Genomic DNA, 17,467 nt, shown 5'->3' with positions numbered 1-17,467 from the left:
CAAAAATAACTGTTTATGATTTACTATCTATATGGCAGGGCAAACCTCTAATTATTGCTCTCCTTATTTTCCTGTGAATTGCCTTCCTCCCTTCTGAAACTTCAGTGCCTTAACTCTGCTTGGCTCAAAATCTCATATATACCCATTTTAATCTCTGTCTCAGAACTTTTTGTGTTTTGGGGTTCCCATACATACATACGTAAATTTGGTTATTTTTCTCTTGTTACTCTGTCTCGTGTTGATTTATTTACTAGACCAGCCCTAAGAACTTAGAAGGTAAATCAAAGTTATTTCCTCCCCTACAGAGTCATATCTATAACTAAAAAGAATGACTGCAGTTAACTTTCTTCTCTTCCTCATGAGCTTTGTTTTAACTAACTTTGATTTCCTATCCCTTTCTGTTAGAAGTAAGACCACCCCTGGGCAAAACTGTGAAGCAGAGGAAGGGAAGAAAATGAAAATAGAAAAGAACATGAATTGAGAGAGAGGACCTGCTATGTTTCAGGTAGTGCCTCATGTTTTATATACACTGCTTCACCTTGTCTTCAAAATGAGTCTCTGATGTAGGAATTATTCCCTTTTACATAAAAGAAAGCTGAGACTCAGAGTTTTAGGGCACCTGTGATTATTCAGCTTTCATATTCCACTGCGAAGTCACCCCCCACTTCCAATGTATTATCTTGCCTTCCTTAGAGTTTTCTTTCACTACCACTTTGCTATCTCTGTGCAATCATTCTTGCCTCCATGTCTGTGGTTCCTGTTTTCACCTTGAGTTGTCCATTACTGAGCTAACCTGTGGAGACAATTGGATCTCTGCTTTGTACCTTGGCCTACCACAGTCTTGTCTAGCTCTGAAGCTAGTCTCAGTTTTTCCATCTGAAAAATGATACAAGTCTACCTTCCTTATAGGTTTATGAGGAGTAAAAATACAACAACTGAAATGTCTGGACTTCCTCCCTTTTTTCATATTTGGGCACCTTCTGCTCTATTGGCATAGGGTATAAATAGGAGTTTATCAGACAAACTCAGCCCAGCTGAGGTATTAGTTTGTTAACCTATTACTTCTGCCCAATTAAAATGTAAGATGTGCCACTTTCTTGTTTCCTTAAAGTGGCTATTCTGTGAAGCTGAGGTAACAATAACAGTATAACCTGAGTCCCGAGATGCTATAAGCCTAAAGTTATTAATTGGCACAGAGCAAGTAGTGATGCACCTTAGATGCTGCCCTGAACCCAACTAAAAATATCTTAAATCACAAAGGCATCCTCTTACTTTGTCTTTATTTATGATTTTTAAAATCACACTTATTTTCTCTTTACTTCAGTTTTTCTTTCTCCTAAAAAGGCATTTTATAGCATTGACCTAGCATTCAGCTTATATGCATAGACATGGCAGGAAAAAATTATTATTAAATAAAATACTGTTAATAAACAGAATAACCCCACACTAGAATGTGTTGTTATATTTAAATCTAAATAAACTAAAATTTTAGTTAAGACTTGAATATACTTATTTTGAAGCATATTTCAAAATGGTGGAACAGATGGCTCTGATTATCTCCAAGAGGAAGGAAAGGATTCAAGAGTTTTGTCATTTCTTGTTTAATAGTCTTGGCATTACTTTTATACACCCAAGTTATGAATACTCTGCCTTATAAATTAACAATCTCATGCTAAAACTTAGTACATTCTCACAGTCTGACCCTATTTCCCGTGCCAAGATTCAAGACTCAACTCTCTTTCTCTGACTCACTGGTGTTTCCAAAATTTCATTTCCTGATTAGCCCTGGGACCCAGATTTTTGAGGAGAGAAAGCACAAGAAACACTCTAAGCCTTCATTTACTTAAGAACCATTCTCTTCACCCTCACCACTCAGCTTCCTCTGATCAATAAGGAAAAATTTTATAGATTAAAAATATATTTTGGGGAATTGGGCCTTGCTGGTTCTTGAGAACCCACAAAGAGCCCTTGTCTGAAATAAAATCTACCTACATCACCTCTCCTACCAGGTTATGTCATTTTTCATCTGTCATAGAAGAGGTCCTAGAAAACAGACTCAAAGAGAGAGAGACAACCACAGAGGGTTATTAGGACAGCCTCTCAGGATTAGTACCAGGGGTGGAAAAGTGAAGGAAACATAGAGAGAGAATTGGGCTGCCATGCAGTCTCAACAAAAGACTCAGCCAATGGTGATAACTCAGAGGGCCCTTCAGAATTGTCCCAAGATGGGGTGAAGATTCAGGCCTTTAGAGCCCAATGTCAACATGTCATTGTTTATGGACTGCCTTCAAGCAAGCAGGGGAGGATGACCTTGGGTAAGAGAATTCTGTATAGCCAAAGACAATTACTGAAGCAAATGATGACACTCCCAGAAGCTGGACACAAAGGTACTTCCATCCTGACAAAGACTCTGAGCAACATAGCAGTGTCAACTAAAGACACAGTGTCAACTACAGTGCCATAGAAATATATCAGGAACAATTAGAACAAAGATGGTGACAATTTTTGCATTCATTTATTTTGAAGTTGTTCTGTCTTTCACTAATAGAACTATAGTAACTGACCTCTCAGCTTCTGAGGTGATACAGCAACTATGTTTCTTAATTCACTCCAATGTTAAAGAAAAAAAAAATCTTTAGACTATTTTTGAGTCAACGTTTTATTATAATATTTCATTCAAAATAGAAGGTGAAATAAGGAGTTTCTCAGACAAAGGAAGACTGAAAGAATACATCTCCACCAAACCAGCATTGCAAGAGATGCTAAAGGGACTGTTCTAAGAAAAAAAGAAGAAAAAAACAAGAGAGGAGAGGAACAGAGGTACAAAGGGAAATGAATAAATACACGTCAATAATAACCTTAAATGTAAATGGATTAAATGCTCCAATTAAAAGACATAGGGTAACGGAATGGATAAGAAAACAGGACCCACATATTTGCTGTCTACAAGAAACACACCTCAAAACAAAAGATTTACACAGACTGAAAGTAAAGGGATATAAAAAAATATTCCAAGCAAACGGACCAGAAAAAAAAGCTGGGGTAGCAGTTCTCATATCAGACAAAATGGATTTCAAAGCAAGGACAATAAAAAGAGACAAAGAAGGACACTTCATAATACTTAAAGGAACAATCCATCAAGAAGATATGACTTTGATAAACATATATGCACCCAACATAGGAGTACCCAAATACATAAAGCAAATACTAGAAGACCACAAAAAGGATATCAACAACAACACACTCATAGTAGGGGACTTCAACACTCCATTATCAACAATAGACAGATCATCAAAGCAAAGAAACACCAAGGATATACAGGCATTGAACAACACACTAAACCACATGGATCTAACTGATATATATAGAACTTTTCACCCCAAAGAAGCAAAATATACATTCTTTTCAAGTGCACATGGGACATTTTCAAAGATAGACCACATGATAGGTCACAAAACAAGCCTCAACAAATTCAAGAAAATTGAAATCATATCAAGCATCTTTTCAGATCACAATGCCCTGAAACTAGAAATCAACCTCAGAGAAAAAAATCAAAGACACCCAAACTCATGGAGATTGAATAACATGCTATTAAATAATGAATGGGTTAACAATGACATCAAAGAAGAAATCAAGAAATTTCTAGAAACTAATGATAATGAGCACACAACAACCCCAAACCTGTGGGACACAGCAAAAGCAGTCCTGAGAGGGAAATTTATAGCAATACAGGCATATCTGAAAAGGCTAGAAGAATCTCAAATAAAAAACCTAACCACAATGCTACAAGAACTAGAACAACAACAACAAACAAAGCCTAGGGCAAGAAGAAGGAATGAAATCATCAAGATCAGAGCAGAACTAAATGACATAGAGACTAAACAAACAATCCAAAAGATCAACAAAACTAGGAGCTGGTTCTTCAAAAAAATCAACAAAATCGACAAGCCTCTAGCCAGTCTAATCAAGAAAAAAAGAGAGAAGACACAAATAAACAAAATCAGAAATGAAAGAGGAGAAATCACGACTGATACCTCAGAAATACAAATGATAGTTAGAAATTACTTCAGACAACTGTATGACAAGAAATTCGACAATCTAGAAGAAATGGACAAATTTCTAGAAACATACAACCTTCCAAAACTAAATCAAGAAGAAGTGGAAAGTCTCAACAAACCAATAACAAAAAAGGAAATTGAAACAGTAATCCAAAATCTCCCGGCACACAAAAGCCCTGGACCGGATGGCTTCACAGGCGAATTCTACAAAACATTCAAAGAAGAACTAACTCCTATCCTCCTCAAACTGTTCCAAAAAATCCAAGAAGAGGGGAAAATCCCAAACTCTTTCTATGAAGCCAGTATTATCCTAATCCCCAAACCAGGTCAAGACACAACAAAGAAAGAAAACTACAGGCCAATATCACTGATGAACATCGATGCTAAAATCCTCAATAAAATATTGGCAAACAGGATCCAGCAATACATCAAAAAGATCATACATCATGATCAAGTGGGCTTCATTCCAGGGATGCAAGGATGGTTTAATATTCGCAAATCAATAAATATAATACATCACCTAAACAGAATGAAAGATAAAAATCACATGATCATATCAATAGATGCAGAAAAAGCATTTGATAAAGTACAACACCCATTTATGATGAAAACACTCAGCAAAATGGGAATAAAGGGAGCATATCTTAACATAATTAAGGCTATATATGAGAAACCTGAGGCCAACATCATACTCAATGGACAAAAACTGAAAGCATTCCCCCTGAACTCAGGAACTAGACAAGGTTGTCCACTCTCTCCACTCCTTTTCAACATAGTGTTGGAAGTCCTAGCCACAGCAATCAGACAAGAAAAAGAAATAAAAGGCATCCAAATTGGGAAAGGGGAAGTGAAACTTTCATTATATGCAGATGACATGATAGTATACCTAGAAAATCCTATAAACTCCACTAAAGGACTACTCAATATAATAAGTGAATTTGGCAAAATCGCAGGGTACAAAATAAATATACAGAAATCTAAGGCATTTCTGTACACCAACAATAAAATAGCAGAGACAGAGACAAAAAAGAAAATACCATTTACTATAGCAACAAGAAAAATAAAGTGCCTAGGAGTAAACTTAACCAAAGAGATAAAAGACCTGTACTCTGAAAATTACATAACATTGAAGAAAGAAATTAAGGAAGAAACAAATAAATGGAAGCAAATACCATGTTCTTGGATGGGAAGAATCAACATCATCAAAATGGCCATACTACCCAAAGCAATTTACAAATTCAATGCAATCCCTATTAAAATACCAATGACATATTTCACAGACCTAGAACAAATACTCCATAAATTCATATGGAACCAAAAAAGACCCCGAATAGCAAAAGCAATCTTGAGACAGAAGAACACAGCAGGAGGAATCACAACACCAGATATCAAACAATACTACAAAGCCACTGTAATCAAAACAGTATGGTACTGGCATAAGAACAGACATATAGATCAGTGGAACAGAATAGAGAGTCCAGAAATAAACCCAGGTCTCTATGGTCAACTAATCTTTGATAAAGGAGGAAGGAACATAAAATGGAGTGAGAAGAGCCTCTTTAACAAATGGTGCTGGGAGAACTGGATAGGGACCTGCAAAAAAATGAAACTAGACCACCAACTTACACCACACACGAGAATAAACTCAAGATGGATCAAAGACTTAAATGTAAGCCGTGACACCATAAAAGTCCTAGAGGAAAACATAGGCAAGAAAATATCAGATATCTCACGTAACAATCTCTTCACGGATACATCTCCTAAAGCAAGAGAAATAAAGGAAAAAATAAATAAATGGGATTACATCAAACTGAAGAGTTTCTGCTCAGCAAAAGAAAACATCAGCAAGATGAAAAGGAAACCAACCATATGGGAAAACATATTTGCCGATGACATCACAGACAGGGGACTGATTTCCAAAATATATAAAGAGCTGATACGACTCAACATCAAGAAAACAAACAACCCAATTAAAAAATGGGCAAGGGACCTGAACAAACACTTCTCCGAAGAGGACATACAGAAGGTCCATAGACACATGAAAAAATGCTCAACATCATTAGCCATCAGGGAGATGCAAATAAAAACCACAATGAGATACCATTTTACACCAGTCAGAATGGCCATCATCAACAAATCAACAAGCAACAAGTGCTGGCGAGGATGTGGAGAAACGGGAACCCTACTGCACTGTTGGTGGGAATGCAGACTGGTGCAGCCACTATGGAGAACAGTATGGAATTACCTCAAAAGATTAAAAATGGAACTGCCTTTTGAACCAATGACTCCACTACTAGGATTATACCCGAAGAATCTTGAAACCCCAATTCAAAAGAACTTATGCACCCCTATGTTCATTGCAGCACTGTTTACAATAGCTAAGTGCTGGAAACAACCTAAGTGCCCATCTGTAGATGAGTGGATCAAAAAACTGTGGTACATTTACACAATGGAATACTATGTAGCAGAAAGAAAGAAGGAACTCCTGCCATTTGCAACAACATGGATGGAACTAGAGAGAATTATGCTTAGTGAAATAAGCCAGGCAAAGAAAGAAAAATACCATATGAGATCACCTAATACAGGAAACTAAAGAACAACACAAACAAAGGAACTAAATAGAACAAAGAGCAGAATAGCAGTCAATAGGGGGGGAGGGGAGAGGGAGAGAAGGGGGATAAGTAAGGGAAGGGTTTAATTAAAGAGCCTGTATGAAAGACTCATGGACATGGACAACGGGGAGGGATATGATTGTGGGAGAGGGGGTGGGTTGGGTGGGGGAGAGAAATTGGGGGAAAAGGGGACAACTGTAATTGAAAAACCAAAATAAAAAAATTAAAAAAAAAAAATTACATGAAGGAAAGCCTTTGGGAGGTCAAATTAAAGACTTACTCTGATGAGGAACATTATAGAAAAATGTTATCTTACCACTTAGATTAGCTACAAAAGTAAAAGAATGGCTTAAAATCACCCAACTATTAATAATAGCAACCACATATATATGCTGAAAGTTTTGAATATTCTGATGTATGAGCAAACATTAACTAAATGCAGAAAGAAATTAATTGATTTATAATGATTGTGAAAAGATCTTATTGTCTGTTAGTCAGGGTTGAAATATAACTAAGATGGGTATACTCACACATAACCCAATATCAGCCAGCGGCTTCCTAACATCTAGGTCTGTGTGTTCAGGATGTGTTTTGACCCTATGGCAACTGGTGCACACAAGGCAGAACTCTGTCTCTTCACTTGTTTCTGCAATAAACCCAAACACAGCAGGCGTTTGCTACAAAACGGTAAGAAGTCACATTGCATGACACATAAGATTTATATAAAAAACCCTCAACAGCTTGTTTCCTAATCCTCTTGAACCAAATTGCAATAGGAAATTTATTTCTCTTTCTCCTAACAAAGTCCAGCCTCTCTAGTTTTATTCTACCTCCAGAATTTTCTCCTTCAAATATCAAATACCTCCTGCCTTTGTAATGCAGAGCAGTTCAACTCACATTTTTTATTTCAGCAAGCCATGGGGGTCTCCCATGAGAAGAAGTTATCAAATTTTTTCGTCTGAACAATGAGCATGGAATATTTTCAAAATATTGAATTCTGGTCAAAATGGAGGCATGGGTAGACATGCTTTACCTCCTTAAACAACCATAAGAAGGATAAGAACTAACCCCAGAACAGAAAACCTCAGAACTGCCATAAAATTGAACTGGATGGATGTCTGACAACCAAGGTTTTAAAGAAGCCAGCGGGGCTTCTGCATTTATAGGTGCCTTAGAGAGTTCTCTGTCCCCCCACTTACCTACAAAAGAGTTCCTGTAAGACTGTCAAGTGATTTCTCAAAAGAAACTTTGCAGGCAAGAAGGGAGTGACCAAAAGTATTCAAAGTGATGAAAAGCAAGGATTTACAACCCAGATTACTCTGTCCAGCAAATCTATCATTTAGAATTGAAGGACAGATAAAGTGCTTCCCAGACAAGGTAAAGCTAAAGGAGTTCATCATCACCAAACCCTTATTCTATGAAATGTTAAAGGGACTTATTTAAGAAAAAGAAGGAAATCAAAACTATAAACATTAAAATAGCAAACTCACAACTATTAATAACTGAATCTAAAAAAGAAAAACAAACTAAGCAAACAACTAGAACAGGAGCAGAATCATAGGTATGGAGATCAATTGGAGGGTTTTCAGCCTAGAGAAGAAAGAGGGAGAATCGAGGAAAAGGTACAGGGATTAAGAAGCATAATTGGTAGGTACAAAATAGACCAGGCGATGTTAAAAATAGTATAGGAAATGGAGAAACCGAAGAACTCATATGCACAACCCATAGACATGAACTAAGGGAGGTAATTGCTGGAGGAAAGGGGGGGTACCAGGAAGAGGGAGCTAAGGAGGGGAAAATTGAGACAACAGTAATAGAATAATCAATAAAATAGACTTTAAATATTTTCAAAATATAATCAGTAGCAGCAACAACACTGATTAAAAAATTTTAAGTGAAAATTTTTTCTTTCAGAAATGTGTTTGTTTGGAAAAAGAGAATGGTGTTCTTACTCTCCCTCCTTAAATATACTTTAATGGCAGTAATTGGTCAAGCAGAGTGCATCTGGACTGACAAATATAAACACATGTCACTTCTGCATTTATAGGTGCCTTAGAGAGTTCTCTGTCCCCCCACTTACAGGCTAGACTTTTGGTCTAGAAAGATGCAAAAGGTAATTTAGGCTTTGAAAGGTTTCCTTTTTCTGCCTTTGGGACTTGCAGAACCTCAGAATTATTTCTCTTTTCCCAGGCTTCTTGGTTTTTGCTTCTCCTTTATGAGTTCCCAGCAATCTGGAAATTATTTCTTATCTAAATTATCCCTGCCAGTCCAAGCAATACTCTTATCCCTCTGGCATTTACACAACCAACATGCCAAGACAAAAAATATATAATGCTTTAAGGAACTTTCTAACACTAACACAAAAATAAAGGCATATATTAGAATTCTACCTGACTATTTTTCTCTGCATTTTTTGCATCAAGGATCAGACATGATTATTTTGTGCTAGAAGATGAAGAAATGTTAAGATACATTGGCCTTCTGCTCTTTCCACACCTGCTTCCTTTCTGACATGAGAAAGCAGAGTCTCATTGAGATCATTCATCTCTGAGATAAGAGGACAACACCCTTGGGAATAAAAGGCAGAGCACCTGTACAGCAGCTTGCAGGCCATGGTCAAGATTTAGTTTCACAGTCAAGAACCTGTGGGTAAATCCCATGCATGAATGAGCCAATAGCAATCAGACTCAATATCATAAGAAAGCCCACAAAATGTGCACAAGGGACATTCCTAGAGCACCTGACTCAGGAGATTAACGAGATTGCACTATTGAATCCCACAGGACACTTAACTCAATAAGGCCACACCACAAAGACTGGGAGTCATATCAGATCTATCTAATACATAGAAACAACCACAACTACAAAAAAGGCAGCAAAAATGGGGAGACAAACATTCCCCAAATGGAAGAACAGAACTCTACAGTAAAAGAGATCAATGAAATGGGGGCAAGCATTTAATCAGGCATAGAGATCAAAGTAATGGTTTTAAGGATGCTCAAGAAACTTAGAACTACAACAGCATGAGAAAGGATATAGAAACCATGAAAAGGGACCAGTTGGAAATGAAGACTACTATATCTAATATCAAGAATACATTGGAAGGAATAAAAAGTAGGCTGAATGAAGCAAATGATCAAATACGCGACTTGGAAGACAAGTTAGAAAAAAAATAACACCTAAGCAGAGCAGCAAAAAATAAGAAAGAATTTAAAAGAATGAGGATAGTTTAAGGGATTTTTTGGGACAACATGAAATGTAACAACATCCTCGTATTAGCAGTACCAGAGGAGAAGAGAGAGAGCAAGGAATTAAGAACCTATTTGAAGAAATAATGACTGAAAGCTACCGCAACCTAATAAAGGAAAAAAAGACACATAAGTCCAGAAAGTACAGAGAGTCCCAAACAAGATGAAGCCATAATGTCTCACACCAAGACACATCCTAATTAAAAGGGCAAAGGTTAAAGACAAAGAGAGAATCTTAAAAGCAGCAGGAGAAAAGCAGTTAGTTACCTACAAGGGGGTTCCAATAAGTCTGTAAGCTGATTTCTCAACAAAAATATTTCAGGCCAGAAGAAATTTGCATGAAGTATTTGAAGTGATGAAAAATAAAGATCTATAACCAATACTACTTTACCCAGCATGGCTATCATTTAAAATTGAAGGAGAATTAAAGAGCTTCCCAAACAAGAAAAAACTAAAGGAGTTTGTTACTACCAAACCAGTACACAAGAACTGTTAAAGGACATGCTTGAAGAAGGAGGAGGAAGAGGAGAAGGGGGAGAAAAGAAGAAGAAAGGGAAGGAGAAGAAGAAGGAGAAACAGTTAAAAGAATAAAATGGCAATAAGTACATACCTATCAATAGTCACTTTAAATATAAATAATTTAAATGCTCCAATCAAAAGACATAGGGTAGCTGAATGAATATGAAACCAAGACCCATATATATGCTGTCTCTAAGAGACCCACCTCAGACATATGAAAATATGCTCAATGTCACTAATCAGAGAGATGCAAATTAAAGTTAATAAATCAACTAACAACAAGTGCTAGTGAGGATGTGGAGAAAAGGGAATCCTACAGCCCTGTTGATGGAAACACAGACCAGTGCAGCCACTGTGGAAAACAGTATGAAGTTTCCTAAAAAAATTTAAAATGGAACCGCCCTTTGACCCAGTGATCCCACTTCTAGGAATATATTCTAAGAATCCTGAAACTTCAATCTGAAAGAATACATGCACTCCTATGTTCACAGCAGCATTATTTACAATAGCCAAAATCTGAAAATAGCCTAAGTGCCCATTAGTAGATGAGTGGATAAAAAAATCTGTGGTACATTTACACAATGGAATACTACATGGCAGTAAAAGAAGAAGAAAATATTACCTTTGGCAACAGCATGGATGGATCTGAAGATTATCATGCTAAGTGAAATAAGCCAGTCAGAGAAAGACAAATACCATATGACCTGACATATATGTGGAACCTAATGAACAAAATACACTGACAAACAAAATAGGAATAGACGACTGGATGAAAGAAGGTTGAAGAGATTAGCCAAAGAACATACCGATACATGTATAACCCATCTACACAAACAAGCATGGCGATGGCCAAGGGAAGAGGCAGCAGAGACTGGGTGGAGGTGGGCAAAGCAGGGTAGGGAATGGGAACATCTGTTATAGTGTCAACAATAAAAATAAAGTTTAAAAAATAGACCATGATTATTTTGCAATTATAAGTCTGAAAATGAACCTGCATAGATATTTCTAGTAAACAAGGCATTTCAAATAATATTTCATGTGACCACTTGAAAATCTAGTGAGCTGAATATTGTTGTTGTTATACACGTACCCAGTAACTTCACTGACAATAAGCACTCTGTCTGTCTGTCTGTCTGTTTAACCACTGCACACACAATGCTTGGTAGACTGTGTGGCTCTTAATAGATTCTCAATATATATTGGCTAAATGAATAAATGAAAATTAGAAAAGTAATGTTCAGAAATAAAGTAAAATGAAAATTTGTTCAATGTCTACTGTCTTCTGATCACCAAGCTAAATATTTTCATCTACATTTTATCTTTACAGTATTTCTATGAGCTTGACCAAGTTCAACAGCCAAATAGTATAAGCATATGGATTCTCATTTATTAATCTGGATATTAGTGGTAGTTTTTCTACTGTATGGGTTTGCTTCACTATATGTAATACACTTCAAGATCCTTTCTATATCAGCCTACCTTGCAATATAGCTCTTTCCTTTTTTTTTTTTACATTTTTAATTGTTTTTATATTACAGTTGTGGGGTCTGCTGCATGGGCAACAGCAGACCCTCCATATCACCCTGCCCAGGCTCTGTAGCTTCAGCTTCACTGGAGAGGACACTCCAGCGTCATCGCAAGATGTCGATTCAACACGGGAGGAGACAGATACCGTGTCACTCCCGAGTCGGACTGCACAGCCATTCTCGGCGGTGCAGATAGACTCTTAAGAAGCTACACCATCGTCTCTCGAGACGGACGGCTGCCGACACCGACACACTAAGATCTGGCAACAAAGGTCTTATATTTGCTTTTTAATTGTAGTCAAACTTAGTTGAGGATCACTTTCTTGCTGAAAAGTTTCAAAAAAAGTAGTTTGTGCATCTAAAGTTATTAATATGTTAATATTACAGTTGTCCAATTTTTCCCCCATTGCTCTCCCCTGCCCCACCCACCTCCCCCCTCTCCCACAACAACATAGCTTTTTTCTATAAAGATATTTTTAGATCTTGGGTCAATATTTATATAACAATTGAAGCTTTAATTTGAGGAAAACATCACAAATACAGAACTAACTTAGAGGGAACAAAGGGTAGGCTTCTTTGGTTATTTCTCAGAAATCAAAAGAGCAAAGAGTAAAGACCTTAAGGGATCAATGCCGGGACTGATCTTACTGAATTTTGTTTTGTTTTCTAAAGAAATAATCTGAAATAGAATGTATGCAGCCACTGCAAGAGTCACATGCCAAGGTAACAGGAAAAAATACAACAGTCTCTCCTATGACTCAGTGAGGTATCTGTTTTGGAAAGAAAGCATCTCAGTGGCTCTAGCAGGGCCCTCATCTCAACAGCTTCATTGTGTTCATTGTAAGAATTTATTAGTCTTGAAGAAGGGCCAGAGGAGTTGTCCTGACTTGGATAAGAAATTTGGGGCCACATGAAATATAAAAGATAGTTTGGAAGAGATAATTTTTGAATTAATATGCATTTCTTTTTCTTATGTCTCTATATCTCTTACTTCCTTTAGAACTTGACACAGTGCTTTAGATAATGAAGTCTAATAAAGAAAAAAAAAAAAAAAGAACAATGTTGTTCAGGTTTCTGTAAGATAACTAGTAGCACAAAGCAGTATCATTTTGTGGCCCACACATTTCATGTAGCTTAATAGAGGGGAAGGAGTATTTTCCCTCTTTTATGAAGCACTAGTCTAGGCGTCCTAGACTTGCGTGATCAAAATCTGAAGGAAGGGATAGAATTCTGCAATGTAACTAGTGATCTCCAATAACCCAACTCCATGGTGCTGGATTCAGTTTGCTTTGTAGTCTGCATCTTATTTGTCCTCTCAACAGCAATCTCATTCTCAAGAAATAGTTTTTTTTTTAGCCCTGACTGGTGTGGCTCAGTGAGTTGGGCATCATTCTGCAAACCTAATGGTTGCTGTTTCCATTACTGGTCAGGACCCCTGCCTGGGTTGTGAGCCAGGTCCCCATTTGGGGATGTGAGAGAAGCTGCAGATTGATGTTTCTCTGGTACATTAATGTTTTTCTCTATCCCTCCCTTCCCCTCTCTCTAAAAATAAATAAATAAAATATTTTAAAAAGAGAAATATTTTCTTTTTGGTACTTCTATGATTATATACTCCTAATTGTCCTCTTATTTCTCTGTTTGGGTCTTAATATTCTTGGCCAGTTCATCCTCTCCTTGACCAGTAAATATTAAAGGGCATGATCACAGATATTCCTCTCTTCTTGCTACAAACTCAACACAGAGAGAAAATAATCTAAGCCTACTACTAAAGAAAGCCATCAAATCACAAAAGAAAAGTTTAAGAGAAGAAAGGAACAGAGAGGAACTGCACAACAGTTTTTAAAACTCAATAACATGGCAATAAGTACATACCTATCAATAATTACTTCAAATTTAAATAGACTGTTTTACAGTTAAAAGTCATAGGTGGTGGAATGGATTATTTTTTTTTAAAGACACATCTATATCCTGCTTACAAGAGACTTACTTCAGATGTAAGGATATACACAGACTGAAAGTAAAAGAATGGAAAAAGATATTCCATGAAAATGGGAACTCCCTCCCCCACCAAAAAGCCTGTGTAAATATACTTACATCAGATAAAATAGATTTAGAAAACAAAGCCTGTAGTAAAAGACAAAGAAGGACATTAATAATGATAAAGGAGTAAACCCAACAGGAGGATATAACACTTAAAAATATTTATGCACCCATCAAGGGGCATCGAAATATATAAAGCAAATATTAGCATACCTATAATGATAATAGCACTGCAATAAGAGTAGGGGTATTTAATACCCCATTTACATTAATGGGTAGATTATCTGGACAGAAAATAATAAGGAAACATCGGCATTAAATTACATGCTATACCAGATGGACTTAAAAGGTCCAAAAGCAACAGAATACAGATGTTCCTCAACTTACAATGGGATTATGTCCTAATAAACCCGTTGTAAATTGAAAACATTGTAAATCTAAAATTCATTTAATACACCTAACCTACTGGACATCATAGTTGAGCCTAGTCTAACTTAAATATGCTCAGAACACTTTAGCCTGCAGCTGGGCAAAATCATTTCACACAAAGTTGATTTTATAATGTTGAGTATATTATGTAATTTATTGAATACTATACTGGAACGTGAAAAAAGAATAGTTGTATGGGTTCTCATCACTAACATATACAACTGAAAGCACACTGGCACACAGATGGGCATTTTACAGACATAATGGGATGCAAAAATACGAAACACAATGTCCAAAATGCTGGCAACACAGTACAGTGCAAAGTATCAGTTGCTTACTGTCCTAACAGCATGGCTCATTGGGAGCTCTGGCTCTATGTCACTGCCTAGCATCAAAGAGAAAGTCATACCACATATCACTAGCCTGAGAAAAGGTCAAAATTCAAAATTTGAGTACAGTTTCTACTTTTGCACCACATTAAAATCAAAAACTTGTAAGTCAAACCATGGTAAGTCAGAAACCATTGACATACATTCTTTTCAAATACACATGGAACATTCTCCAGGAGAGATTATATATTAGACCACAAAAGTCTTTATAAATTTATTAAGTTCAAAATCATACCTAATATCTTTTGCAACCACAATGGTATGAAACTAAAAATTGATTACAGGAAGAAATCTGAATAATTTACAAATAAGAGGAGGTTAAACAACATCCTACTGAACAACCAAAGGGTTAAAGAAAATGTCAGAATAAAAATTTTTTAAAAATCTCAGACAAATAGAAATAGAAGTACGACATATCAAAACTTATGGGATGCAGGAAAAGCAGTTCTGAGAAAGAAGTTCATAGTGATAAATGCCTATATCAAGAAACAAAACAAAAAACAAATCTAAAATATACAAACTAACCTTACACCTCAAGAAACTAGAAAAAGAAGAATAAACAAAGCCTTCAGTTAGTAGGAGAAAAATAACAAAGATCAGAGCAGAAATAAGTGAAATATAGACTACAAAGACTATAGAAAAGGTGAATAAAGCTTTTCTTTGAAAAGATTGAAAAAAATTAACTAGGCTCACCAAGAAAAAAGATAGCAGACTCAAATAAATAATCTCTTTTTTTCCTCCATGTTCTCCAGCACACTGAGAATCAACCACATTAATCCATGATCATTTTACTCTTATTTCCACTAAGTTGTACTATGGCAGAAACCACTAAGATATGTAAGATCTTTCCAGGTGGCTACAGGTAACTTTAAGTACTCTTTTTACACTGCATGCCACAACTACCACTGCCCCACTTGCCGCTGTCAATAGCACTATAATGACCTTTTAATCTAGCCGGATCAGAGAACCAATTCCAGATTCCTAATACTAAGATCTATTACTCTGTAATTACTTTATATAACAATAGTTGTGAAAGGCAGAGCCATCATGCATATTATGAGACCAGAAGATTTATTATAGAAATTAAACTTTACACAATTATGGGAGGAGTTATTAAAGTGAAGTTACAGACAGGAAATTTGGAGAAAGAAGTACTAACCAGGCCTCCTGAAGCACTGTGGCTGGTGAACTTGCTGGAGCTTACAGACAAAGCTCATGCCTAGGTGCAGCTATTGCCTTTGTGAGTCGGCAGCCAAGCAGGTTGTGGTACCTTGGGGTCTCTGCGGGTCACCTGGGCCAATAGTTGGAAAGATGAGCTCAACAGGAAGTGAAGCGGAGTAAGGAAAATCTGGCAAAGTAAAGAAAGGTGCATTAAGAAATTTAGAGGATCCAAGTCGAGAAGACACTCCCAGTTTCACCACTTACTATAGTGAAGTAGAGAACATTGATTAATTTTTTGTGAGTTTCTATTATTCTAGTTTTAAAACACAGATAAAATGTTTACTGTTAGTAGTTGCTTGCATTCCCCTAATATGTTTTTTGAAAACTATTTTAACTTTTTGTCCATTTTTAAATTGACAGTGAAAAATTTCCATCACAAGTTAAAATACTTTCAGAAGATGTCTCTTTGGCATATTTTAATTTTTATGGTTTTATTCTTGTAATTTTATTAATAATGCATAAATGGCTAATGGACAGGCATCAGCAACTTGACTGACCTATCTTAGCTACTCCGTGGAAGACCTGTCTTCTATTTTATCTAACGCAACTAATGCCTGTTTATAAGCAGGTTAAAAATGTCATATTGGACCCCACATTTACACAATAAATTAATCTAACTTATACAGACATCATATCTTTATTTAAAAACCTAAAAATGTTACCACTATTCAAATTTTAAAATGCCCGAATCATTTTCTATGTTTAGAGGCAGAGGGCTAGCGAATAAAGAAACAACAAAATCTGATACTGTCCATCAGTGCTTTATTGATGGCAGGTGTCTCATAAAAGTGTATCAAAAATAAATTTTTAAGTGAAAAAAAACTTTCATTCGTTTCTTAAATTTCTTATCTCTTAAGTGTCCACTTTAATAAATGTTAAAGTCCATGTGAAATATTATGACAACATCTGAGTTATACAACATACACTATACTAAGGGGCAAATTAAATAGCAAAGGACCTAATAATCTAGAAAATGCCACTCAAGCCTCTCTATTTCTGCTTTATTGATCTGGACATAAGTACATAAGTCTAAAAGGAAAAGACAGAATCTTGTAATATTTCCAGAATGAAAATGAACTTTCCCACCATGAATAAAAGTAGCACATGGAGCCCAAGCTAATTACACACAAATGGGCAGCTTCTATAAAAATGACAGCAGTCCTCTGGTCTGTCTCTCATCATCCTCACAAAGGTGCTTATCTCCACTGCAGTGCTGGCCCAACTGCCCCCGCAAGGAGTTGGGAGTAGACATTCTTGAACAGAAGTGACTCTGGTCATTTTCATTTCTGCACCACAGTTTATTCCAATATTTATAATGATATGGTAATTTTCATTTCTGCACCACGGTTTATTCCAATATTTATAATGATATTTAGTGAGTGATCTATTCCTCTGCATATTAGGATCAAATGATATCCAAGAGCA

This window comes from Furipterus horrens, unplaced genomic scaffold, assembly GCF_987537825.1.
Source record: "Furipterus horrens unplaced genomic scaffold, mFurHor1.1.pri manual_scaffold_7, whole genome shotgun sequence".
NCBI classification, from domain to species: domain Eukaryota; kingdom Metazoa; phylum Chordata; class Mammalia; order Chiroptera; family Furipteridae; genus Furipterus; species Furipterus horrens.
This window is presented reverse-complemented; position numbering follows the sequence as displayed.